Source organism: Ursus maritimus, unplaced genomic scaffold (assembly GCF_017311325.1).
Source record: "Ursus maritimus isolate PB19 unplaced genomic scaffold, ASM1731132v1 scaffold_21, whole genome shotgun sequence".
NCBI classification, from domain to species: domain Eukaryota; kingdom Metazoa; phylum Chordata; class Mammalia; order Carnivora; family Ursidae; genus Ursus; species Ursus maritimus.
In genome coordinates, this window is record NW_024424564.1 from 34,362,114 (window position 1) to 34,389,369 (window position 27,256).

A 27,256-nucleotide genomic window follows, 5' to 3' on the forward strand; every position below is an offset into this window, starting at 1 on the left:
ATGAAAGCTGTCAACAACCTGAAAGAGCTTAAAAAATAGATTATTCCCCAGTCAAGCCTCTAGATGAGAATGCAGCCTGCCCAACATCCTCGATATAGCTTTGTGTGACCTTGAGCAGAGAAACAAACCCATGCCCCGACTCCTGATCCACAGCAAGTATAAGATAATAAATACTTTTTTTGTTTGTTTTAAGCCACTACAAAGTGGTAATTTGTTACATAGAGATAGAAAACTACACCCCCAATCCTGTTCACTTGGAGAATTCCTACTCAGACCCTAAGTGTTACTTTCCCTGTGAAGCTTACCCTGATACTCCCACGACAGATGGTCTCTCCCTCCTCACACCCCCATTGTACCTCTCACACCGTCCATAACAGAACAGTTGCCCTGCATTGTTACTATTTATTAAGCTCTAAGTCTTTCAGAATGGAGTCTTCATTTTGTTTACCTTTAAATTTCCAGTTTCAGAAATATGATGCCAACTCTGTAGGAGAGAGGGAGGAAGAGAATGGGGGGAAAGACCAAGAGAAATAAAGGAAGGATAGCAGGGTGATGCGCAATAAATGTTTGTTGATAAGTGAATAAACAGTATTTTGATTATTTTCTTCTCAGGTCTATAAAATTCTACAGAGATGCTTTCCTTTCACTCTGATAGGCATCCTGAAAACTGAGACTATCATCATAACAGAAGATTGAATTATCACTAACTCCGATTGCCAGCAAAATGGAAAAAGAAAACAGCATTGAGAAGAAGATGATACACCAAGAAAAATATTTTTATTTACTTTTATTGTTAAAGGAAAACCTTGGCAGAATAAGGTCCAAATATTAGCTTAAAAAGTGATGGGGGTAATTTCTCCAGTAGGTCAAATACTGGAAATGAATGTTGAAATAGACCAATTGATAGGAAACATGATACAACTCAACAAACTTGGAAAAGATGTCACTTAGCTTTATTCAATAGAGATAAACAATAGAAGAATTGGCAGATTATCAAATTCTCAAATTTTTTCTGAAAAAAACAATTTAGAAGTATTTAATTTCCTTGAAGGAAAAGTAAAACAGTTAAATGACTACCTCTTCTCTTTGTAGGATCCTTGTTAACTTGGAGTGCATGTCTTAGTCCATGAAAGAGTTCAAGTTGCTTACATATTCTTATTGAATAGACTTACTGTGTACTCTGTGTGTTGTGTACAAGAAGAAACAAAAGCAAAGTAGGCCCGCTGTGAGTTACAAAAATATATTAAATTTGGCCAAAGCATAATTTAGCCACGGGTAAAGCGTGAGTTCTTCCCAGCGTCTGCTTTCTGCACACCATGGCCGCTGCAGGCAGGCAGATGATGAACAGTCTAGCTGCTGAGATGGAATGACGGACAGGTATATGGACAGACACCTGCTGTTTATGTTCAGTGACAGCAGGTGCCCTACAGTGTTAGGTTAGCTGCTGAGAAGAATAAGTTACATACTAACTTCTAACAATAATGGCTATTTCACGCTGCGTGGATGTCCAGTAACTGCGAAGTTAACCCACTGTGTTGCTTGGAGAGATACTCCAAATGTCAACATGTAAGTAGGAAGTACCTGGCACATAGTAGGGCACATGATATTCATCAAACATGAATCTAAATAATAGATTTATTTATCTAAGTATCTAAATAATTATCTAAATAATTCCCAACCTTTGGGATCTGAATGCTTGTGGTTGGGGGTTGCACTCCCTGTGCTTATGTTAATTTGAGGGGTATTCTTGCCTCGTAGGTCAAATGTTGTCAGTTTAAGACCTGATACAGAACAGTTTCTTTCCACCTTAGGCTTCTGCAATGCCCATAAGGAAAAACAAAGACATTGGATTTGATTATGGTCTTTGTCTTCAAGAGGGTGAACAAAAAGGCAGTGAGTTACAGGGAGAAACAACTAACTGAATTAGTGGTTTCTATCAGAGCAGCGATAGGCTGTATTGCTCTAAGCTTTGTGCAGCCTGGGGCCCTCCATCTTGGGCCACCCCGAGTCTGCGACTAGGGCTGAGGATTGCATTAGTGTCCTAATACTGCCATAACAAGTTGCCACAAACGGTGATTTAAAACAAAACACATTTATGCTTTTACAATTCCGGAGGAATTATAAGCACTCCAAAATCAGGCTCACTGGGCTAAAATCAAGGTGTGCACAGAGCCGGTTCCTTTTGGAAGTTCTGAGGAAAGAACTAGTTTCCCTGCTTTTTTTAAACATCTGATGCTGTGTATATTTTTGGGCCCCTTCTTTCATCTTCAAAACACATCATCCAACCTCAGCTGCCCTCCTCACACTGCCTCCTGCTCTGATAAGGACCCTTGTGATTACATCAGACCCAGTCAGACAATCCCGGATAATCTTCCACATTTCAAGATGCTTAACTTAATCACAACGGCTAGGTCCTTTTTGTCCTATCAGGTAACATATTCCCAGGTTCCGGGGATTAGCACATGGATGTCTTGGAGGACCACTGTCAGCCTACGTCAAGATTTAGCCACAAGTCTAACTGACAGACTTCTCAGTTAGGGAATGTACATTTAGAATCAAAACTGAATCTTGGACTAACAAATGCCCTTTTAAGTGTAAATGAGGCATGTTGCTTTGATTCTTTCAGCCAGCAGTTTCTCAACCTATTTTTCTTCCACAGGACGAGGTAGCATGCCTGAAATTCTCATCAGGAAAGCTTGCTCACTCCCCATCTCCACACTATTCTGTGACTGAGAACCACTGTATTTAGCCCTTTAGAGGTCCACAGAGGATGCTGGGATTAGTAACTTCCTAACTTCTGCCGTGAAGATTCTCCCCTGGTCCCCTCTGTGGTCCCCTGGTGACCTGAGTACTCCCTGCACTGCATTTATTTCCAATCGTGCTTAACAAACTCAAAGGGAATTTACATACCTTGATCAGCATAAAAATGTCCCCACATCCTGCTCTCTCCTGACTGTCTTCATTTCCTCTCTCAAGCTCAGCCAACGCAAAATACTATCAGCTCCTAGGTTTTTACAGCCTCTGAGTTCTGCTCATCAGGTCTGTCACAGCCAGTGGGTGGGTGAAAATTGGGAGCCAAGAGAGGGGATAGTGGGCCGGGCTGAGCATGATTCATTCCCCTGGTTTGTTTGGCTCCTGATGTCCTCAAAGACCAGTGTTCCATTATATTTCCTGTATTAGATGGGGGGCAGCCAGCTGGGAGCAGCTTGCCCTCTGCCCCTGTGACAGAGCCAAGTAAAGTTCGACTTGCCAGTCGTGTGCCCCATCAGAACATCCACGGGCAGAGACTCTCTCTACGTAATTAGAATCTCTGTCTTCGTGCGTGTGCCAGGCGCTGGGAGCCCAAAGATGTTCCTACCCAACAGTTTTCTTTCTCTCCCTCTTTTTTTAGGTTGGCACCACCTTGTCAACAGGTGTGATCAACAGTAAGGAAACACGCAGTGCCAGCGCTCGCTTTCTGGTGCAGGATGAGAACCCACTACTAAAAAGATAGCACTCACAGCATCGGGCAGTCTGCCATGAAACCGTCCCTCCTTGGCACCGGTGCCCATGGTGAGCGTCTAGGCAACTTTTGATTGGGCACCACGCCCTCCAAACAGATGGGCATGAATGTAGGCAGGCAAGAGACCATTTATTTATATCAACTGTATTTGCTGAGGGCAGGGTTCCCAGCTGGGAACATCAAAACAGCTCTTTGTCCTGGCCGGCTGCAGCTCTGATGGAGGTGAGGCAGCCTTGCAAATTCAGCTGGATTAATTTTGAAAAATAAGAACAATGTTTCTATGGACACCAGGGGACATTTTTGGCTCTCTTCAATGGTTCAGAGCACAGAGCAGGCTGGGCCCAAGTCATTTTAATAAAATCTCCCATCCCTGTTTGGATTGGATGGGAAAAAGCCAAGGAAGCTTTCCACATCAGGCCAAATTTAGGTGAACAGAGTTAGCCCCACATGGAAGCCTGCTTTTTGAGTCCTTTCACGCACAGTGGCAGTGGCTTCCAAAGAAAATGAAGCCGAAGTCACCCAGACTCGGGCACTGGGAAAGGCATTCTGGTTGGGCTCACCACTGCACTGTTTTCCTAGGCATTCATTAACCTGCCTTTGGTCCCTCCTGTAACTGATGACTGGGATCAAGCGTGAGCTGAAAACGCAAGGATAGACATTAGGGCTGACTTTCATAAGAGCCCCCACTTGGCTTCAAGGGTAAAGAGATAAATTAAAAAGAATTATTATCTGCATTTAAACACCTGAGCAATTGCAGAGTCTCTGAAGAGTATAACTTTATTAATATTAGTATTAACCACGAAAATATATTGCTTGCTTACAACACACCCGGCATTGTCTTAAGCACTTTACGTGAAATCTTTCAATTCATTTTCTCAATAACCCTATATGGATACTGTTATGAGTATCATGACACAGATAAGCAAACCGAAGCTTAGAGAGACTTACCCTAGGCCACGCAGCTAATACCTGGGATAACCAGGGCTCACGCCCAGAACTGCCTGACAACAGACCCCATGGTTACACCCCACTTCTTCCACAAACACTGAAAGAGGCCAATCTGTTTAATAATTGGCTTGCTTAATTTAGGGATGTTTCTTTAAATAATAGCAGTTTAGGTCAATTCTTCTCAAACTTCAATGTCCCTACAGATCACCTGGGAGATTTTGCTAATATGCAGATTCTGAATCAGTAGACCTGGTTCCGTGGGTCTGGCTGATTCAGATTTCTGAATTTCTAACAAGCCCATGAGGCCAGGACCCAGCTACACCGAGCGGCGAGATTTCAGGCGAGAGCACACGGAGCCCCAACCGTGGCTACACATGGAAGTGACCTGAACAGGTCTTCTAAAAATACCAAATGCCCACATTGCACCCCCAGAGATTCTGATTTAATTGCTTGACAACCATTGGGTGAGCAATTCTCTGACTTACCAGCATTTCATCATTTATTTGAGACGGGAATGCTGTATTTTAAAAGGCCCTTGGTTGCATTCCTGAAAGATGGAAAATAAGACAATGGGTGAAGATGTGATGCTGGAGGACACTCCCCGTTCGGAGTCAGTTCCCGTTCCTGATCATTTGTAACTATGCCGGGAGGCGGGTGATGGGTGGGTCAACCTGTTACTCACACCCTGGTGTTTATTGTGAACAGCTGGAGTGAGAGCAGCCTGAGCTCGGGAGCAGCGCTGCAATCACTTAAGAGCAGAGTGTGACAAAAAGCACGATGATGGCGGTGACAAGGAATTCCAATCAGACATCATCTTTCTATGGCATAGGTTTTGTTGATTGTCATTTTCTGGTTGAGAGGCTCTGAATAGGGAAACCTGGGGCCACTCCAATCTCAACTATGTCAAACCTCTAATCAATTACACATAACAGGCAATAGTATGGATCAGGTGTTCAATGACTGCATTTATTAAAGAGGAGCAATTGATTCCACGTCGGTGGATGTGTGGCCATGGCTCTTTTTGGGGTTTCCTGCGAAGTGTGATCAAACCAAAAGGACTACAGATTATTAAATCCAAATCAATGTTTTTGCTGGCAAAAGCAAAGCATTCAATGAAGGGGGGGGAAGTATCCTCTTTTCAGAAGATCTCAGCTTCATGTATTATTGATGCAAAGATGATCAGATAAAAACTGGAACTTGGCAAGCTGTCAAATAAAAAATGCAGAGTGAATCAAAAATTTATAAAACAGTATTGAGTTATTACAATTCTATTATAGACACCAGTAATCATTTTTACTGAAACAAACCTCTTCTATGACTGTACAGCTGGGATGTTAGGGTACAAGATTTAGGACTTGACCTCATTTGAGGTGGGGGGGAGAATACCACAAAATTAAAAATTAAATATGAAGAGTGAATGATTGAGTCACAGTTCCGTAGTAGACTGAATAAAAACAAAAGAGTTCAAATGAAACAATGGCAGTGTTTCCCTTCTTGGGCTACATTTTGCTGACTTCCTTGAAAAATTACTGGCATTAGATTCAGAGCAGGATGAATTGCTTTACGGAATCTGTAAACGTAATTTGTGCGTGTGCTTGGCACACGCACAACGTAAGACACTGGGGAGGAAAAATGACTTGGTGAGATATTTTGTCACTTATGGATTTTCTTTTATAGGAAAAAAATCCCACCACTATAGTTTTATTAGCTATCTCATCTTATACAGGAGCCTTCTCCCTCCCTTCCTGAAACGGAAGCCCTGACAATGCCAGAAATATATTCAAGAATGGAGAGATGGCTGTCACCATTCCTAAATATCCAGAAGATAATTGCCAACCAAAGTTAGAGCATCTTGACATAAAACATCCCTTTAGCTCCCAAACCAATTTTCCTATCCAAATCAAATAAACAGCTATAATTATAAAATCACACATACCAATACGTCGTCAGCATTAGAAAAATGACACCAAAAACGTTTGACGGGGAGGCCTGCTTTCTGTCCTTGGCTTTTCCTCCATGCCTGGGCAGAGAACAAAGAGGAACTCTTGGAACTGAAAATGACTCAGAAGCAAGGTAAGCGTGGAACAACCAGAGACATCCGCCCTGGGTTTTCCCGCTTTAGGGCTGAAACCTGACATTGTTATTATGATTCAAACATGAAATAACTTTGTCTTTAAGAAACAGAATTGACTTCACGTAAATGGGCTTCGATCAAGAGGCAGAAAGGGGGGAATGCTTTGCTTAATCAAAGAGCCAAACTGCCCCATGACATGACCCACTTCAGACCCCCACTCTCCTGGGGACAGGAGAGTCTGGTCAACTTTCAGTGGACTTTGAAAGGCAAAACCTTCCTGTGCGAGTTACATATTTGCCAGTTATTCTCAATATTACATGCTGAACACCTTACCTAAAGTGTCGATGCCAAGAAAACCTGAGGGATTCACCAATCCCTATGCATGAAAGAGCACAAAAACTCAGATTCTCTGCTGTGACCTATGAATTATGTTGAATCATTATTTTTTGATGTGATGTTTCATTCGTGTCACCATAGCTGTTTTCAAGAGCATAGGACAAAATGCAAATGCAAGGGGAATTTTCATTTCCCCACTGAGAACCAACTTTAGAAGGTTCCCACGACACTTGCATTTGTTTTGGGTAACTGGTTACATGCTCTGTTGTGTTCGTCTTCCCAAGATTAGGGGTTCATTATGCAGTGTTGGTCCTCCCCATCACTAGGCTAGGGAACTCGGCACAAACCAGAGTACGGCTGGAGAGCAGTGGGCTGTGACAGCCAGAGTGAGAATGAACTCACTATTTGAAGTAGGTGTGTGTGTGGTGTGCCTTGCCTCAGACTCCACACAGGAAAGCCGAAACCACACCAAGTGTTTCACACAGAAGGCATTTAGTACAAGGAGTTGGGTACACGGGTGTAAACAGGGTCACGGGTCTTGTGGACAAGGTATAAATCAAGATCTCCAGGGTAATACACTTTCAAACTGCACACAGGAGTTTGGTCAGCTTAGCAAACACCCTGGTTCAAACTGCATTCCAGCCAGTTGGAACGCCCGACTTGCTTCTGCTGGGAAGTATAAAATCTCTCATTTCCTATCGTCAATTGCAGCATCCAGTAGCTGCAACGTGTTCAAGCAATTACTGTGTTTCACCAACTGGATGCCTCTGGCCATAAGGGGCCTTTTGGGTTTGCACAACTCCGCTGTCACTTCCCTTCCTTGGCTGATCCTGGTACAAATTGCTGGTGGCTCCAGGAGTGTGTCCTCTCGCTCACTGGAGGGCAAGTCAGGTTTCTGCAAAAATGCTCTCTGCTTTTCAATGCGCATGGTGCTGGTGGGAGTGGGAGCGTGGTGGTGGTGGTAGTGGAGGATGGGGACGGAGGGCATCGCTCATCCCCAGGGCTAATCAAACCACCACCGATGAGTCCTGTTGCTTCTGCCTCCTAATTATCTCCTAAAGTTATCCCCTTCCCTATTCCCATGAAGGTTCCCACTATGTTCCTTCAGGCCATTTCATTTCTCAGCTTAAATTTCACAACAACCTCCTAACTGGTTCCCCTGTCTTCCCCCGGCCTTCTTCCTACCCATAATTCTCCACCGCAATGATTCTCAGCCAGGGGCGAGCCTCTCCACCCCCGCCCTCGCCCCCAGCAGCAGCAGGCATTTGGAAATGTGTGAGAGCGATTGGGGTTGTCATGTAACTGGCGGCGGGGGGGGTGCATGCTGGCATGAAAGGAGGAGGAACCAGGGCGCCTGCGATACCCAGTGCTCTCATTTACTACTGCAGTGGTGTGAACAACCGCAAATTTAGCAGCTTAAAGCAACAGCCATTTATGATCTTACGGTTATGTGGGTCGGAAGTCAGACAGAGGTCTAACTGGGCTAAAATCAAGGTTTCGGCAGGACTGCGCTCCTCACTGGAAGCAAGCTCCTCTTCCGGGCTCAACAAGGTTGTTGGCAGAGTTCGGTTCCATGGGACTGTAGAACTGAAGCTCCAGATTCCTTGCTGGCTGTCAACAGAGATCACTCCAGCTTCTTTCTAGGGGTCTCCACATTTGTCAGCTCATGACCCCCTTCATCTTCAAAGAAAGTGATGGTGGATTGAATCCTTCTTATGCCCTGTGTCTTCTGCCACATCCTTTCTTCTGCCACATCTTTCCCTGATTCTTCTGTCTTCTTCTTCCTCTCTAACGGCCTATGGGATTAGATTGGGCGCACCCAATCTAGGTAACCCAGGATCACCTCCTTATTTTAAAGTCCATAATGTCAATCCTAGCCACAAAGCTCCTTTTGCCATGTAATGTAGCATGTTCACAGGTTCCAGGAATTAGGATACGGGCATCTTTGGGGAGCGAGTAATCTGCAACTCCAGTTGGAATGACCTCCATGCTAGAGAATTGTTCCACCCAAAATGCCACTAGCATCCTCTTTGAGAAATATGGAGTGGGTGATCTTTCTCAAATGAAAATCTGATTGGTCTTTTCCTTGCTTTGAAATCCTTCAGGGAATCCTTACTGCCCTTAAGAAAAAATCCAGGGCAAAGCCTTAGCATGCCTACAAGAAAGTTCTTTATGATCGAGCATCTCTTCACCTCTAGCTCACAAATGGCTCCAGCCACAGTGAATGATTTTCTGACCATCCTGTGCTCTGATTCTTTAGGTAGGTTCTTTCTTCCATCTGGGCCACTCTTCCCCCAAACTCTTACCCACCTCCCCTCACCTAACTAATCCCAACTCAACTTTCAGATCTTACTTTAGAACTTACTTCATGAAAGCCTTCCATGACCCTATAAGTCTGTGCTCCGCACCACTCCTACGTGCTCCCATGGTACCCACACACCCACTCATACCATTTATCACGGTGCTTTGTAACTTCTGGCTTTTGTCGTTCCTGCATAAGCTCTGAGCTCTAAGAAGACAGGCATAGCATTGTCCTGTTTGTTGTTGTATCCATAGCGCTTAGCTCACACCTGCCACAGACTTACCTTCAATGCATATTTATTCATTAAATAAATTAGTCATGTTAACTTTGATATAAAAGACACAGTAAATTTGGTTCTAACCCTTCTACAACAGAGACATAATCATAGCAACAGTTATATTCCAAACTTTGACCATCAGACAGCATTTCATCTGAACTGCATATCTGCATGAAGTGGGGATTATTATCATTAACTCCGCATTACAGAGGAGGAGACTGAAACTCAGAGGGGATAAATAATTCCTCATAAAAGCATGTGGCCAACAAGTGGCTAAACTGGAACCTAAGTGTGGTTTCTGATTCCCAAGCCGATATCATGGTACCTTTCTGAACCAACAAATAGCATCTCATTCTTATAAAGCATTAGGTCGCAGAGTCCTCATAACTTCGCTATAAGATAAAAATATTGATCCCTTTTTTAAACATAGAGAAAGAGACTCATTGAGGTTAAGAGACCAAGGCCACACAGTTAGTATGTGGCAAATTCAGAACTAGAAGCCAGATATTTTAATTCCATCCCTCTCATCCTAACTGTACGACCTATGAACTGGGAACATGACAGAACATGGAGCTTGGCAATTTATTCTCAACTTCTTCATGTCATCATCTGACAACTCCCTGCCCACACACAACCACTAAGGAACTTACACCAATGAAAAATCTATTTAGACAAAGGGAACCCCTCTATTCCTGGATCATTTATATACTATATATGTGGTGAAAAGAGAGAGAAATATATTATGTGAATTTAACCTCCAGAAAGATGATAGGTGATAAATAATGGTAATTACCTTAAGAATACATATTGATTATCATAGTGATCAGAATACCTATACAGTATAAAATCTAACCTTGAGGTAGAGTCATCTGTCACCACAATGAACCAACAGGACCCCTTTGGCCCCCAAGACAGCCCCCAACAGTCTTCACCTCTTTGTATTCATGTCCTGTGTATTCCCCTCCATACTGAATCAGGGCTGACCTACATGAACAGTAGAATACTGCAGAAGTGACAGTGTGTGACTTCCAAGGCTGGGTCAGAACAGACATTTGCCTCTTCCACCTTGACGTCCTGGATTTCTTTTTCTAGGGGAAGCCATCTGTCATGTCATAAGGGCACAAGCAGCCCTGTGGAGAGGTCCTTGTAAAGAGGAAGTGACACCTACCACCAGTGGCCAGTTCCAGTGTACCATCATGTGACTGAGCTCCCTTGGAAACAGATCTGCCAGCTCCAATCAGCCTTCAGGTGACTGCCACTCCAACCAACATCTGAATGAACAAATCAATCCCAAGTCAAGACTACCTAGTGAAGCTGCTCCTGAATTCCTGACCCTCAGAAACCGGGTAATAAGATAATAAATGTGCATTGTTGTCTTAAGCCACCAATTTTTGTGGTAATTTATTATTCAGCAATCGATAATGATACAGGTTGCAAGGGACAGAAGCTCAATTTCAACTAGCTTTAAACAGCCTGTAACCTTTTAACCTATGTTCCCATAGGAAAGTCTGGGAGCACGTGGCTTCAAGGACAATGGAACTAGGGCCCCAAAAGATGCCCAAACACTTTTTCTTTATCTCTCACCTCTGCTTCTTTCTGTACATATATTTCATTCTCTCAGCCAGGCTTCTTCCATAGAACAGAGAACATGGCCGCCAATGGGATCAGGCATTACATCTCACTTTCTCCCATCCCAAGTTCTAAAAGCTGGAAAGTGCTCCAGTTGGCCTAGCACAGATCACATGTTTATCCTAAATTAGAGTGGAGGCCAAGTTGATGGGATCCATAAGAATATGTCCATCTCCATCCAAACCACATGATTAGCGTGAAGAAAAAAAACCTTTCTTAGGAGCAGAATGGGATAAGCAGAATTTCCTTGGAAGGAGAACAGGAGGCCCACTCACTACTCATTGTATGCTTGCATGGGAGTGTAAGGGAGCATACATGGTCAGCTAATGCTAATCCCCTGACAACACTTGACGTCATTGTTTTCATGTGTCATTTTATCACCTGGCTGGTAAGAACAAGTTTCTCTCCTATCAGGAGATCATATCAGCCAAATTTCCAAAGAGAAGTAAATCTTATTTTTCAAAGAGGGAAGTAGAGAAAAAAAAAAAAAAAGAAAAGATTAGCCCAAAAAAGCCTAGTACAAAATACCTTTAAAAAAATGCTTTCCCTAGAAACTGGGGACATGATAAGAGAGAGGAAATTAATGATAATACATACCCTCTAGCAAGCACACGTTAGGCACATGAGGCTTCTGGATGTCACATAATTCGCCTCATCTCATACAGATGATAAATGTCAGAGTCAAGATCACACCTGGGTCTGTCACCAAAGTCCAAGCTCTTAATCACTATGCAAAATACCAGAGAAGGGAACACACAAGCCCACGACTTATCCAAGTTCGTGTTTAGCACCTAAGCTGAAGGGATGCAGAGGAAGCTGGGCTCAGGTCAAGATTCATTCTCCTACAGATTCTGTATCTAGCTAGACCTCACCTCAGCACTCCCCTGGGCTCCGCCTGGGAGAAATGAACTCCAGCCCAGTCCTGCTGCTTTGGTCCAGGAAGCAGAGCAAGACCCAAGGCAAAGGTTTTCAGAATTCTGTCGCAGCAAAATCTGTTTTTCATTGTCCTTAGAAATAAACTTTGTTAAACCAGTTCCATCTTTGGGAGGCTCTGAGAGGCAGTTACATAAATAGAAAACTCATGTGACTCATTCTGATTAGCAGTGGGCCACTTGGAACAAAAAATTTGAGTGCTCAAAAGGCAGGCATGACATCATCAGTGACAAGTCAGGCCAACCTGCAGTTGAAGACTGTGCCTATCACATATCATCTGTGTCTTGGGGCAGTTGACATCTCCATCCCATGGTTTCTTTATCTGAAAAATGGGCATAAATCACATATGTCGCAGAATGATTGTGAAGACCAAGTGAGGTACCATTTGTGGAAACACCCAGCATGGTACTTGATAAATATTGGTAGAGCTTTTCTTTCATCAACAGGGCTTTTTTTTGTTCTGCGTGCCAGGGCCTGAGACTTTTCTCCTCGAGATTATAAATTCCTTATGGCAGAGACACTTTCTTAGTGCTGTTCCGTACCCTACACATCCCCTATGAGCCGGTAGTGTTTGATGTGCTAATGCAGTGGGCTCCACAGGGAGCAAATTAAATCAGCAGGTCGCATGCTTTCTAGCAGCTGCAATATGCCCTCATCTCAACCAGAACACAATACTATGGGTGAACACTTCAAAGTTTGGACAGACAGATAACCAAGCTAACAGACTCAGTGACTGTAAGAGGCAAGCCTATGGATACATGTAAATATTTTAATCTTACGTGTCAAAACTAGTGCTAATGGGTATAAACGTTCGGTTAGTGGGATCTACCGCTCCACACTTGACCTTGGCAATGATGCCCTCTCTAGAACCCCTTTGACAAGGAGACCCAATGTGGCCACACTGCAAGCCATATGATCCCCTTACCCGTACTTAGATGTATATATAGTTCATTGGCCCAGGGACAGAAAATTATGATGCAACTAGGCACGAGAAGGAAGACTTGGACCAATTAGGTTCTTTCCCTTGGGAATTTGTCTTACTCCATTCGGACTGCTATAACAAAATACTATAGACTGAGTGGCTATTAAAAAACAAACCTTTGTTTCTCACACTTCCAGAGACTGGAAAGTCCAAGATCATGGCGCTGTTCAATGTCTGGTGAGAGCCCACTTCCTCATTGACGACCGTCTTTTCATTGTAACCTCATATGGTGGAGGAGAAAAAATTTCTTTGGGGTGTCTAATAAGGGTGCTAATCCCATCACGAGAGCTCTACTTTCATGACTTACTCAGCTCCCAAAGGGCCCACCTCCTAACACCATGACCATGGCGGGGGGTAAGATTTCAGAATATGAATTTGGGGGTACATGAACATTCAGTCTATAGCAGAAAGTGTATTGAAAAATACTGGGCGAATGAAGCCAAGCCAAATGGGAGTTAAAACTGAAAGTACACCATTAGGAGGCAGATTACAGTAAGGAATAAAGACGGTGCAGATCGTCTGCCTGGATCCGTTACCAGTTCTGTCAGTTCTGTGTGATCTCGGGCCAGGGACTTTATCTCTGGGCATCTCGGTGTCTTCATCTGTAAAATGGAGATGATGATAGGACCTGCACTGTGGGCTTAGTGTAAAGATTCAAAGAGGAAACGAATATGGAAAGCACGTGGAATGATGACTAACATCGAGTTAGCACCACGCACGTGGCAGCTAGCATTGTCAGGTAGACTCCAAGACCAAGGCATGTCCGAGCCAGGGGCAGGCCATTATGAGAAAGCAGTAACTATGAGGGAACATAGGAAGCTGGTGGATACTGAGGGCCGGTGCAGGAAGAAGCCATGAATCACAAAGACCCCCTAGCCCCTGAGAGATACACAGAGCGTAACCTGCCTTCAAGCTGATCCTGCTCCGATCCGTAAGAGAAACTCCCTGAAAGATGGGTCAGCTGCCTGTTCTCTGAGCTAAGCAACATAAAGAACCTAAAACTTGGTACAAGAAGGATCCTGACTAAGCAGAAGCATTGTGTCTTTATTGCTAAGAAGTTCGCGACGTCTCGATAGAAATGACGTATCCCAATTTTTGCAGTAAAAGAGAAAAGAACAGGGCTCTGGAACAACCCCATCAGCATGCCCCTTCCCTTGCCATGGATTTCTGGTGAAAGCCCGAAGTTGGCACATTCGAGCTCTCTACATCTAGCAAAGTGATAACCCTTATCAAGAGGCAGAGTCTGAAGCAAAGAATGTCTTGCAGCCCAGATAAGCTCCAAGGCGCCAGGCCAGGGTTATGGACCATAGGAGATGGAGCAGCGGTCTGCCAAGCTCAATAATACAGCATTGTTGCTGCATTGGAAAATGTTTTAATTTACATTTTCAAGTGCAAAATATTTTCCCCTCATGCTTTGGCTAAATTAGGTAGTTAAAGTCTGTGAAGTGGCAGTAATTGGAAACAATGGATTTTATATTTGACATTTATTATTTTAGTGAAATCTGTTTTACATTTACATCAAACATCCAAGGACCCCTGCAGACGTTTCTTTTGCTATTGCATTACCATTTAGTTCTAATAATGCACTTCGAATCCCCAATTCTTGATTATAATTATATCATGTCAGATGGAGTAAGAGGTGAGGGAAAGATAAACTTTCAATGGAAATTATACCCCCGTGCTCTCCTCTCCTTTTGTTGAACTTTCATAAGCTGATAATTTATTCAACATATTTTTACCCTAATTCTTTACAGTTATATTTTGTTCTGTAATTATATATTTTGGTCTCACTTCACCAGAAGGCTATTTAAGAGCAAAGATCATGTCTTAAACTTCGAATCCAAGCACGTAAAAATCAAGAAACGTTCGGTTGACCGTTCAGAACATATTTGTGTTCTAGGAAATGAGGAGTAGATGCCGGGGAGCCAGGCGGAAGGACAGAATTCCAGTTGGATGTAAGGAAAACTTACAACCTGCTCAAGATGGATTAGGTGGATTCAGCAAGTGATGAGTCCTTTGTTCTCAGTGGTGTTCAAACAGGAACTCGGAGACCGCTTGATGATGAGGACATAAGCCAGGAATGAAAAAGTTTGGAGTCCTTAAAACTCCTTAAAACTCCTTAAAACTATGTGACCATGGGCAAGTGACTTAACTTCCCCAAGCTTCAGTGTCCTCATCTTGCAATGGGGTTAATAGTCTATGAAAAGTCAGGAAAGATATCCATGTAACGAATCAGATGTCCTCGGGGACCCCAAATATTCAGTGGTCCTTTCTTTCATGGTGGGGGGAAGGTCAAAAAATATCATTTCATTCTTGACTTTAATATTTAGAGAAATATAGGGGCGCCTGGGTGGCACGGCGGTTAAGCATCTGCCTTCAGCTCAGGGGTGATCCCGGCGTTATGGGATCGAGCCCCATATCAGGCTCTTCTGCTATGAGCCTGCTTCTTCCTCTCCCACTCCCCCTGCTTGTGTTCCCTCTCTCGCTGGCTGTCTCTATCCTGTCGAATAAATAAATAAAATATTTTTAAAAAATATTTAGAGAAATATAGACTGAGCAAAGTTTTAAAATAAAACTCAAAAATAGCCCCTAGAAATAAAAATAGAATGTGAAGCTTCCAAATCACAAGAGAGACTGAAAGCGACAGAGAACAAAGGAAGAAAATCTAAGATGACAGAGACTGTGTGACAAAATGGCATAACAAAAATAACCTCTGTTTATGAATGCAAATTAAAGTACTGGCGCCAGGAGCCACTCTGGATTTTACATACTTTATCTCTTTAGTTCTTTCAGTGTGCTAGAGGCCGCTGTTGTTATCATACCCATTTTACAGGTGAGAAAACTGAGGCTTAGGAAAGAAGAGCTAGTAAATTGCATCCAGGCAGTCTAACTGCAGAGGGCCTACCCCTAAACATTACACTACCCTGCAGGAACAAAAGAAGGGTGCCTGTGTTTGTATGTCTAAATACCCTCACATATTTACATGGATAGGAAAGACTGAGTCATAAATAAATGAACATGTTAAACAGTGTTTATCTCTAAGTAGCAGGATTATGAGAAATCTTCATCTTCTTTTTTACAGTTTTCTGTATTTTTCAAAATTCTCTGCAATTAGCGTATATTTTTATAGTCAGGGGAGAGGCTGTAAACTTTACAATAGATTGTCCCTCTTCTTGTTATACCAAGAAGCCTAAAGTCATGGTATAAAATTCTTGAGATTTTCGTGGGATTTATGCTTCCTGAGGGAAAACGTTTCCAAAGTGTTCTCATTATTTCTTCCAGTGGAGCCAGAACTGAAACTAGTGGATGAAACGGTTTGTTTTGTTGTGTCTCGTATAACCTATGTGGATTTAAAAACAAGAGAGAGAGGGGTTTAAGTCAGAGGAAAATTTAAACAATCCTGCCTCCTGTGCTGTAATTTGATTCACAGTAAAAATTTCAAAATACATTTGTCAGAAATTCTGTAAGTTTTGAAGCTCTGTTGTAACCCAGGTCTCATCTGAGGAGTTCTAAGAGAATCCCCAAATCCAGGAAAAGGCCCCACCTAAAAGATGTGTGAGAGTACATGTCTATATACCAGTCACGTGGCCACACAGCGACACACTCTTCCCCAAGGTATTTCCATCCCATCAAATCAAAGAAATTGCCAGAAAGCATCCTAGTGTTGAATTTAGTTCTTCTCTTTGCAGATGAGGAAACTGAGGTCCTGGGAATCTATATCAGTTTGTCTCTAGCCTCACCCCCCTAGACCCAGCTATGGCTATCACTCACCTGGATTCCTCCTAACCCATCTGACCCACACCCACTCCATCCACTCTCAAATCCACTTACCACCATGCCGATCACCCCCTGTCTCTCACTCGTGGCTTCTAATTCTGAAAATCCAGAAAAATGTTCTTACCATGCTTGACAAGTCCCCCATAATCTGACCCCTATCCCTCCTTCATTATCTAAATCTACCCCTCTTTAGTTCTCTAGTCTCCAACTGGACTGTTCTATTTTCCAAACTTTCCATTCTCCCTCCCACCAAGCGATCTTCTCACATGTTCTTTTCCTCTACCTGCCTTTCACCTGGATGATTTCTGCTGGAGAGCCTTTCCGGACTGCCATCCAAGTCTCTCTTGTGCCATCTCACCCACCATCTGCATGTCCTTCCTAGACCTCATCACATTCCTAGCTTTACATTTCTGGGCTTGTTTTCCCCACTAGGCTGTAAATCCCAAGAGGCAGGGACATGTCAGTGTCACTCCCCCTTTCATTGCCATCGCTAGCCCAGTGCCGGCCACATGGCCGGGCTCCATTCACGTGTGTCGGCTGAATGGATGAATGGTGCACAGTGTGAGAGAGCAGTGTCAGCTCTTTATCCCACACTCTTTCTTTTACAATTTGGGGGAGAAGAAAGGAACATCTGGCATCTCAAGAACCTGCCCACCCTACATAGTCTAGAAACATACAATTTTAGAACTACTTGAGACATTAGATGTTGTCAATCTAAACTCCTCACCTTATAACCAAAGAAACATGGGCCCAGAGAGAGTATGTGGTGCTTTCAAGGGCGCAGGTGGTGACAGAGTCAGGACTCAAATCCGTGGCTCCAATAAGCCTCCATTAGAGCCCACTGTCTCTTTCAAACAGGGCTGCCTTACCCAGCAACGGCAGCTCTCGCCAAACTCTTGATTTCCTCCCAGACCTGATCCCTTCTCTCAAAGTCCTCCTTTTCCACCTCCAATCCCAAGTCCCCACTGAATTCCTTCATCTTACTTAGAGTAGCAAAATTTCTTGCGTGTGTTTGTTTCAACATGTTTCCCTGACATTCTGAATTCTCAATAAGTCAACCAGTGACCAAAAAAATGTATTCAATCCCACCTGTACATTTAAAACTGAGCTGGGGGCTACAGGGAATAAAAGGAAGATACAAATGTCCTTCTGACCCCTAGGAAACAGAGAAGCTATTTGAGGAAGTAGAGTTTGCACAGCTAACACTACTAGAGAAAAAAGGAAAAGCAGTAATGATAGTAATCTAGTTTGTGGAATAAGGACTCTGAGTGCTATAGAAATTCAGCCGAAGAAAGATGAGGAGAGCCGCACATGAAAGCTAGAGGTTGATCTGAAGCTCAAAGGAAGGGAAGCACTTGGACGTGCAGAGAGGAGAGAGAAAAGGCAATTGAAGGCATCGATTTCCAACAAGGAATAATGTCTCCGGAAGTATCATCAACACATTTTGCAAAATATCAACTCAAATGGAGAACAGTGCCGGATACGAGATTTTGAAGAAAATAAAAGCATAAAGTCTTTTCCAGATCCCGCAGGGATTGGTGACAGACAGGTTAGGAAAGCTTGAAGGGCAGCATGAGTCTCAAGCCCTCTCAGAGCCTCCCCACTGCCCAGATGTCAACGTGAAGAGGGAACCGTGACGTTGACTCTAAGCGCCTCTCTGGGCCGTGCATCGTGGGCGCTTCGGGCACGTTCTCTCGTTAAGCACACCTCATCCTCCCCGCATTCCTGCGGCGGTAGGTCGCGTTGTCATGCTCAGCTTCCACGGGAGGAAGCTGAGAGTTGGCGGAGTAAATATCCTGCCAAACAGGATGATGCGGCTGGCTCACGAGAGCCAGTCGGCCCAGACCCTCGGACTGCGGAGCCGGAGCAAAAATAAAAACAACTCGGGAGTTTCCAACGCTGTCCTACAAAACCTAGATAACCGCGCAGGGCATGCACTCTGAAGACCGTCCATACTAGTTATTATGGATAATCTTGAGAAATGTTATTGAGTTGTCAGGAATAGAAAGATGCAAAGGGGTCAGTTCTCACAACCTTAAGTTATTAAATTTTCATTAGCTTAGGCTGTTCCGTCATGACGAAGAGGGGAAAGAGCCTATAATGCCTCTGAGCTGGTGACCCCTGGATGACGTGAATTCCTCTCCATTCTTCCCCCACCGCTGAATTTTCCCTCCCAATGTTAATAAAAGCATGTTGGCACACCCGTCGCAAGTAACATGGAGGACCGAAATTGTGGCATCAAAGGAAGGAAAGAAGAAGCGGAGGGTGGAGAGGAGGGAGGAAGGGAGAAGGGAGAGATTCGGAAAAATTGTATCCTGTTATTGTCAAATGATGCCAGCCACCGCCTCTTAGCTTTCCTCCATCTCCAGTCATGTGTGTTGACAATAGTGACACCTCCTGGCGAAAACAAACTTGACCTCCTGCAGGATTTCATTTTGCTCACTCATTGCAAATTACTCTTGACTCTTCTTGTTGCCTCCAGGTGCAATTTTCTTTTCCTTATCTGGAAAAGCATAAACTGACACAGCCCATCCTCAACCTCAGAAACTCAATAACCCAGCGCTGACCTGACCACAGAACTCGGCTATGCAAAGCCCCTGAGTTTCATCCCTGAACACGTCAGCATGACTAGCCCAGAGACCCAATTCACGGTCTTCCTACTTACGGCTACATTAAATATAAATAAAGCAAACTAAATACCAGCCCCTGAAAAATAGTTCAATTAAATTCTACAATGAGAGTGCCTCTTGATTTTAATGCATTTAATCCCCTAGGAAACATAGTTGGTGTATGCCCTTTTCTTGTAGTTTTTTTTTTTTTTTGGTCTCAGATTTGTATAAATCATACAGCCACCAAAATAACTAAAAGCTGTTGATCTTATTGTTCACTAAAAACGGTAAAAGACCTGTTTAATGAGTGTGGAAGGTTTTGTTTTATCTCACTTGCATAACATTCTAGAGTACGATCCTATGGTTACTTGCCTTGAGAACAGTATATTGGAAAATAGTAAAGTGTTTAGTCCGTACTTTGAAAGCAGTCCAGCATTTTGTTGGCTAAACTAGACCACTGAACGAGCACAGTTAAAGGAGAAAGGAGTTGGCCAATCACAGCAGACAGTGAAGCCAATCTCACACCCCATGATATTTTCTCAAATTTTATAAAATAGCCGAGGGGTTCTGTTGTTGTCTAGAAGGACGGCATTCAGTGAGGCAGGGCATGAAGCCTTTACCTTGAAACCCGTTTGCTTCTAGTCCATTTACAGTCAGCACAATGAAACCCCTTCATCTAGCTAACTAAACTGTAAGTTCACAGGTTGGAAAATATCTATGAACTTTCCCTTAGTTATACTTTTATTTTGAAAAGGTTCCTATGAGAAATCTGCACATTAATTCTCAGGTGAGCTTGCATTCCAAATTAATAAAAATTCAAAACTTTGCTCCTTTTCACATCTAGTGATTCTTTTGGCAAATAAACCTTGGAGATTAGATTATGTCTTTGCTATGCATGAACAGAAAACACTCGTATTAGACAGAACAAAAGCCTTTCAAACTGATCAAAAAGGAAAAGGCAGTTGAGTTATGGAAGTTACATTTTTGCTTCTGTTTTATTGAAAACTGTGGTTGAAATTTCAACTTCGTTCTGCCGCATGAACCTTCCAAACATGAGCATTTCAAATCATTTACGTAAAGACACATTGTGCTGAGGGTGGTCAATATCCAAGCTCTCTGCTTGCTTTAGAGCGCACTGGAAAGACAGACAACCGACTAGAAGAACGTGTCTCGTAATTAACAACATAGCCTCAAAATAAAAGATCTAGAACATGTCAGCACATAACCTACAAATAATAAATATATATTTGGACTTCATTAAGTAGTTTACTCATTTAGTCAACAATGAGCACAGTGTATGCAGTGGGTTAAGCAAAACGCTAGGTGTTGGGAAGCAATGATGGTCCCTGCCCTCCAGTGAAAGAGGTCTAGTAGAAGAAAGGCTTGCATAGGACATACTTACGCTAAAGAATTACTCACTGTTTATCTGAAATTCAGATTTAACTAGGTGTTCCGTATTTTTATCTGTTAAATCTGGTAACCCTAGGAGAAGGTAAATGGGCTATTTCAACAGTGTGAAGTGGTAAGTATGATCCGAATGCTAAAGAAATGCTTAAGGAGGTACAAGTAACCCAGACTAGGGAACCAGGATCTGAAAGAATCAAGAAGAGAGAAAAATTAAGAGATTCCAGGAAGGAACGCAAAAGCAAAGTTCACATGCAGAGAAAGAGACTGGCGTATGCCCATCACTGCTGTACAAAGTGACTGGGCACGGGGTGAGAAGGCAGGGGAGACCGGCAGACGCCTGACCACGGAGACCCTATAAAGACAGTTGAACACCGTTAGGACAATGGAAAGGTGAAAGGTTTCTAGGCAGTGGTGTTATTCGATCAGGTCTATGATTTGGGAAGACTATTCTGGGTGGATGGTGGAAAATGGATGAGCAGCTGGCAAGATGGGAGGCAAAGAAATCGGCTGAAATAGTTACCCTAAGGGACACTATTGTCTTGAACTAAAATCCTAGCAACAGGGATATAAGAAGTGAACAAATGACACAAGACAGATGGATTAGGAGGTGGGTACAGGAATATTTGGTGATCAACTGAACAGGGGTTGTCTGAAAGGAAGGAATCAAGTATAATTAAAAAATAAATATTGATAGAGCATTTATCATAGATCACTGTGCAAAGTGTTACAAATATATTTATAATGTTCTCTCAAGTTTATGAAATTGGCACTATATTCCTGTTTTGGAAATGAGGGAAATGACACTTAGAAAGACAAAGAAGTAATTAGCCTGTAAACTCAATAACTGGCGCAGTAAACGTCATGTCCAGTTTTGGAGGCTGGGCTAAGGGCTGAATGATGGTGCCATTGACCAAGATTAAACATAGAGGAGAGGCACACATTTGTGGAAAAGATGCTGACTACTTTGTAGACTTAGTGGGTCTCAGGTGCCTATGGATGATGTCTGAGGGCAAGTAGATAGATGGGTCTAGAGCTCAGGAAAGGGACTGGACCAGATATAAGGGTTGGGAAGTGGCCAGTGTAGCAATTAAAATAGAAACCATGAGAGTATAGATAAGATGGCTTGGAGAAGGTATACAGAGTGAGACCAGAAAAGGGCATTAAAAAGAAGCCTGGGAAACACCAACATTTAAGGGGCCGGAGTGGGCAGAGCAGTAGGAGAAAGACAAGAGCATGGTGTCAAAGAAGACAAGAGAGCATTCTAAGATGAAGGAAGTGTTACAATTGTGATATGACTTATACAAAATGTACCAGTGAGAGAGGAAGTTCAGAGGGTCAACCTGTTGTATGTAGCAGAAGAGAAAAGCTTCAAAGCTAGCTAGTTGAAAAAAGGGAATTAAATTAGCAAATTTAGGGGTAAAGCATACTAGTGCATAAGGAAAGACTGATAAAACCGGGGGAAGAGAATAGTAGAAATGTGAACTGCTATGCATTCTTGCCAGTCGGGGATTCTGAAGTGAGTCAAGAATGCAATGGGAGCATGACCACGTAAGGTTAAGGTTAATTTCAATAAAGACTAAACTTCACATTTTAATAAAGTTCAATAAAGACCAAACCCACCCCTGGGTGAGCTCATCGTGAGTGAACTGTATGCCATGCTGATAGTATTATTATGAAAAATAAACTTGGAGGTGCAGTGACGCTTGTTCTACCATACGGGAAGATCAGGGTTGGTACTAGAGGAGGGAGGTGAGGACTGGATGCTACAGACAAAAGATGTGGTCATGACGAAAAGAGGGCAAGCTCTCTATAAAGGAGGTAAATTCAGCTGACCTACTAGAGAGCTTCTAGAAACAACACTAAATTTTGCTCTCTTATTGTCTCTGAACAAACCATGTACCATAATTTTGCATACTATTAAGAGAGAAAAACACCCCTGACTAGAGCTGGAAGACAGAAGGGCTACATTCTCCATGTAAAAGTAAATGAGAAATAAAGTCACCACACAGAAAGGGACAGTGAAGAATGGGGACCTCAATCTTGGCACTCGTCGGGGAGGAAATTAGAAACTATCCCCTAAAAATAGGAACCAAAGCACAGATTTTGACCTGAATTTACACCATCAGTGTGGTCAAGAGAAACCTCAAGCTGAGAATTTATTTGAAAGTGGTTTCAGGTTGAGAGTAGACCAAGTGACTGGCAAGGGAAACTCAAATCCTTCAGGGAAGAGGTCAATGTCAATGCAGGCTAACAGTGATTCTAAATGCCATGAACTGTAAAAGATGCTAAAGTGTGGGGGAGGGGGAAGATGTGCCCTAGATTCAATGGAATAATATCATTATTTCATACTTCTAGCAGCTGGCCTGGAAGGACACGTGGACTTGCCCTGGTGACCCAAGAGGTTAACTCTGGATCAGAGCTTAGATGGCTACCCTGGGATCAGAGCTTAGATTATCCTGTCTTACTCTCATTCGACAGCATGGGGTCTGCCCAGAAGAGCTACTGAAAGGAGAACAGGGGGTTGATGGCTTGGATCAATGATGAGGGTGACAGAGACTTCAGGCCATAACTGTTCCAGTCCAGTGGAATTCTCAGGGCAGATGCCAAGATGTTTTACGGGGCTACTGCTGGGACCAGATCACCCTTCTTCCAAGAACTCAGTAAAATAAGTACTAAAAGAATCCCAATGACTTTAGTAACGATATCACCACTCCTCTCTCCAAGAACAATTTTGATGGAGGACAGAAGAAAAATTGTATTGGGTCGAAGTTGGAAAGAAGATGAATAAACAGGCAGCTTGTGGAAACGAGTTTATTGTAATAAACTCAGTTCTGAAAGGGAGGACAGAGATTTTAATTCTCAAACATGTTGTCTGTCCATTTTATTTTTTACTGGAGGTCAAAATAACACGTTCCTGGAAAACCTTTTTGGGGTGTCACAGGGGAGGGAACCTAGTGTAAAATCAGTAGCTATATCTAACCAAAAGCTCTTGAAATGAAGGATTTCTTTATAAACATGCCTCCAGATACGTTCAGTTAGACCACTAAGGAGGCATAATAAATTCTTGCATATTAAATGACTTTTATCTCTTTGGTCCAGTGCAAAAGAATGTTTAAATTAATTCAACTTGCTTTATTTCACTAATGAACGTACATTTATATCTCACTGTCTACGATGCATTCTAGCCGATGCCAGAGTGCTCTTCTTTAAATATTTCCCACAACCAGATTTTCAGCTATCTCTGTCTTCCTCCACCCTCACATCATTATTCTAAATTAGTGAAGTCTTGCTGCCAATGTAATAATGGTGTTTAGAGATACGTGGAATCATTCTCAAAGTTCTGTTCATTATTTTTAACTAAAAGAATAAAATGGAAAATGGGCATTGTCTCTGCTATAGGGGCTGTCCAGCAAAAGATCCCACCTCTTCCTCTCCATAGAGAAATAAAAATTATATGGATATGTTTAGTGTCTGATATTTCAGGGTTGTGTTTTTGGTTTTTTTTTTGCTTGTTTTTTGGGTTGTTTTTTGGTTTTTTGTTTGTTTGTTTGTTTGTTTTTTGTTTTGCTTAGAAGATATATATTATTCTGGTTTCATAAATCCAGGCAAAGAGATGTTTTGATGTATTCTTTTACTGAACTCGTCTCCTTAACTGAAATGGAGCTGGTGGGGCCAAGAGTAGGATGTCTTAGGAGGAAATTGGCTAGCGAGAAGGTGCTTCTGATTTAACTTGGTGGAAAAGAGCTTTAAAAATCAGGGCTGCTTTTATTTGGGGAGGTGGGGAGAACCAAAGATGAGAGGTCAAGGGCACAGTCAAGGGCAGGAATGCTATGTTGTGCCTCTTGCTCGACCTCCTGATACTCTGAGACCCAAGGTGACAATTTATGGCTTCCCCTACAATAACATGGCAAGCAACTGAAAATGTGGACACAGCAGCAGCCAGATACTTATCCGAGGACCTATTTGTATCATGTCCAATGTCATCTACTTCCTTCCTGAGAAAGAACATCCAGATTATAGGCACTGGTACCTTTAGGCTGAAAGTAAGAGGGAGGGATAAACCCATGGGTACCAAATCTGTATTTTCTTTTTGGTCTGTAGCCCTTAAATCAGTAGGCTTCTTTTCCTTTTGTTAAACATTTTGTGCTTATGGATGCTGGATTGGAAACGGGCAGCTGTACTATTCCAACTAGTCCAGAAGGTCATTTGCAAACATGGAATTATCAGACAGTGTGCAGGTTCATCTGCCTGGCTGGTGGCCCCAGTGTTTGAATGCTGTGAAAGTGCCTCCCTCTTTTAGTTTCCTTCTGCTGCTGTCATAAATTACCACGTTCTGGGTGGCTTAAAACAACAGAAATTTATTCCCTTGCAGTTCTGGAAGCCAGAAGTTCAAAATTCGTATCACTGGGCCAAAATCAAGGTATCATAAGGGCCACAGTCTCTCCAGGTAAAGTCATACTTTACTTCTTCCAGCTTCTGATGGTTGCCAATATTCTTTGGCCTGTTGCTCCAATCTTCAAGGCCAGTATCTCAAAGTCTGACTTCGTTCCATCTCCACATCACCTTCCCCTCTGTATGTATCAAACCTCGCACTGCCTTCCTCATGTAAGTATATGTGTGATTGCATTTAGGGCCCAACTAGCTAACCCAGGATAATCTCCACTTTTGTCGTTAATCTCAAGACTCTTAATAACATCCACAAAGACCTTTTTTTTTCATATAAGGTAATGTTCACAGGTTCTAGGTATTAGGATGTGGAAATCTTTTGAGAGCCCACTTTTGAGCATACCCCACTCACTGCCTGCCAATCACTTAACACATACAAAATCAAATAGAGGGAGAGAGCAAATCCAGAATCAAGTGACAAACTATCAGTTTACTCTTCTTCAAACTTTGCCAAATTCAGGTATCTGGAAAATTCACCTGTTATCTGGAAAATTTCCAGTTATCTGGAAAATTATAAAGGAACTCTTTATTCCTACGATGCTGGGTGAAATCAGATGCCTTAAAAAAAGAAAAACACTTCAGTAGTTTGATTTCAAAGTATTTTACTTGGGTCACCATTTTCGCATGATGCCTTGGGAAGATTTTAATATGGAAATGCTAATGAAAACAGAGGACTGGGATGTCCCTACAACCTCTGTGCTACACCTGCATCACTCTCTGTCAATTTAGACAGCTATGTGAGGAAAGACGAAGGATGGAGTTGTCCACCCTTGGACGCCAATATATCCTTAAAATCCCTACAGAAACTGTGACAAAATGAAAGCCATTTGCTTCTGTATTGGAAGAGGACATGAGTCCCTGGGGTAATAAAACTCAACACAATCCAATCCACAGCCCAAGGGAGGATACAGAATTGAATTCAGAGTTAAACCATTCAGAATTTAAATACATCAAATTCCCAATATCTTAAAATGTCATGTCCGTGAGTCATCTAGCCAAGATGGTGTGGTGGATGAGATTAGGGGTGGGGGTTAATCGGGAGCAGAAACATAACCCTAGAGCCCGCAACTCCAGAAGAGCCCAAAGTGACCCTGAAACTCAAAGACAGAGGAAAAATTCTGCTGGTGAGGTCTTTGAAAGGAAACCTTTGCTTTTTATTTCCACTGTTTTCTCTCTTCTATTAAATATTTTCTAGTCCTATAATAAATTTGACGTTCTGAGTGGGTATAAGAGGCATTCTGGGATTTAGACCAGAAATCACCCAACAGAGCAAATACAGACACACACACGCACACGCACACGCACACAGCTGTGAGAAGACAGTGTGAGGACACCCATGTACTGGGCCGAGGGTAAAGTGACTCATGAAGCTAAATCATGCTGATGGTTTCTAATCCCAGCTCACCAGGGATTTAAATTGTACAATGAGGAAATGACTTATTGGATAACTTCCAGAGTTTGTCTTAAAATTTAATTGCAGCCTACCTAGCACTTTTATAAAACATATACATTTTCCTTATGTTTCTTAGTCAAAATATTCCTCTAACCTTTTTTTTTTTTTTTTTTTTGGTAAGTGACAAAAGCGTTCTTGTTGTAATTAATGGAGTACAAAAATATTGGGGAAACATGCCTAAAGGCTTAAACTATAATTCTATTACTAATATATTCCCTTGGCTTGCCTTTTGAACTCTGCTGCCTTTTGCCTTGCAGCTGTGTTTAATGAGTGGGGAGATTATTCAAATGAGCCCACAGCAGAGCATTATTTCAGAAGCTCTCGCCATCTTGAGCAGGCATCTTTTCTCACAATCAGGCGGGCAGAGCAGACCATTCCTCTTTAGTTTACCTGGACATGCGTGTGCTACCGTAATTCCACAGGCACCAGACCACATCCTAGATTGGGAGAGAAGCTACTAATGACCCTGGGACCAGACCAAAGGATGGCAGAAACAGCCTTCAAAGTGAAAAATGAGAAGGTAGCTACACTAGCCTCTACTATGCTTTAGCTCTCAATTTGTCTCTACCTGTCAGTGATGG

The 27,256-nt window shown here is 42.7% G+C and overlaps 1 long non-coding RNA gene across 1 annotated transcript in view; it reads right to left on the reverse strand.

Annotated features, from left to right (window-relative positions):
- Positions 1-5,438: 5,438 nt before the first annotated feature.
- The window catches only part of LOC103660131, a 98,962-nt gene continuing 77,144 nt past the window's right edge, over positions 5,439-27,256 (reverse strand). Inside the window, exons 4-5 of the long non-coding RNA XR_567711.1 lie at positions 6,387-6,470; positions 5,439-5,655 (exon numbers count right to left, since the gene is read on the reverse strand). This is a non-coding gene — a long non-coding RNA (uncharacterized LOC103660131). The remainder of the gene's footprint in view (positions 5,656-6,386; positions 6,471-27,256) is intronic.